Source organism: Carlito syrichta, unplaced genomic scaffold (assembly GCF_000164805.1).
Source record: "Carlito syrichta isolate Samal-C Ts95f unplaced genomic scaffold, Tarsius_syrichta-2.0.1 Scaffold306714, whole genome shotgun sequence".
In the NCBI taxonomy this organism is placed as follows: Eukaryota; Metazoa; Chordata; class Mammalia; order Primates; family Tarsiidae; genus Carlito; species Carlito syrichta.
In genome coordinates this window covers 31,772-32,719 of record NW_007250810.1, presented here as the reverse complement: position 1 = coordinate 32,719, position 948 = coordinate 31,772, and positions in this window count along the sequence as shown.

Below are 948 nucleotides of genomic sequence, written 5' to 3'. Positions count from 1 at the left end.
CACTCACCTCAGCCTCCCAAAGGCGCGGGATTACAGGCTGAGCCACCGAGCCCGGGTTGTACTAAGTCTTCTAAGTCCAGTGTGCATCAGAAGCACTTGATTTGTATTTAGATTTTATAAAGCTTACAGTTGGAAAAGTTGATTAACATACTCAAGTTGTTCCAAATAGATCTAAAGTTTTCTAATAACAGAGTTAATATTATTTATTTTTATTTTATTTTATTTTTCTGAGTTGGAGTTTCGCTCTGTCGCCCACACTGGAGTACAGTGGCAGGCTCATGGCCACCGCAGCCTCGACCTGCAGGGCTCAGGCAATCCTTCCACTTCAGCCTTCCAAGTACCTAGAACTATAGGCATGCACCACCACACCTGGCTTATTGATTTATATATTTATTTATTAAGTAGGATTTATTAAGAAGACAGAAAAACTCCCACAGCAGGAGGGGACCTGAAAGAGGTTGCCCAATTTTTTGATTTAATGTAGAGATGAGATCTCACCAAGTTGCCCGGGCTGGTCTTGAACCCGTGAGCTCAGGCAGTCCTCTCATCTTTGCCTCCCAAAATGCTGAGATTATAGGTGTGAGCCATTTTACCCGGCCAAGGTATTGGTTTTTAAATTCAAGTTAAAACTTACAGAAATTTAAAATTTAGCTCTTCATTTCCAATAGCTAGTTGCTACTTTATTGGGTGGTGCAGGCAAATACAGGTGATAGTTAAAGCCAAGCATCTGGTACCTCTTTCCCTAGAAGAATGTAGTAAGAAGACTCGCTGGTGGCTTAAGAAATGTGCTTCCAGCCGGGCTCGGTGGCTCAGCCTGTAATCCCACGCTTTTGGGAGGCTGAGGTGAGTGGATTGTCTGAGCCCGCGGTTTCGAGACCTGCCTGGGCAACTTGGCGAGACCTCATCTCTACAATAAGTCAAAAAATCAGCCGGGCGTGGTAGCGCGCA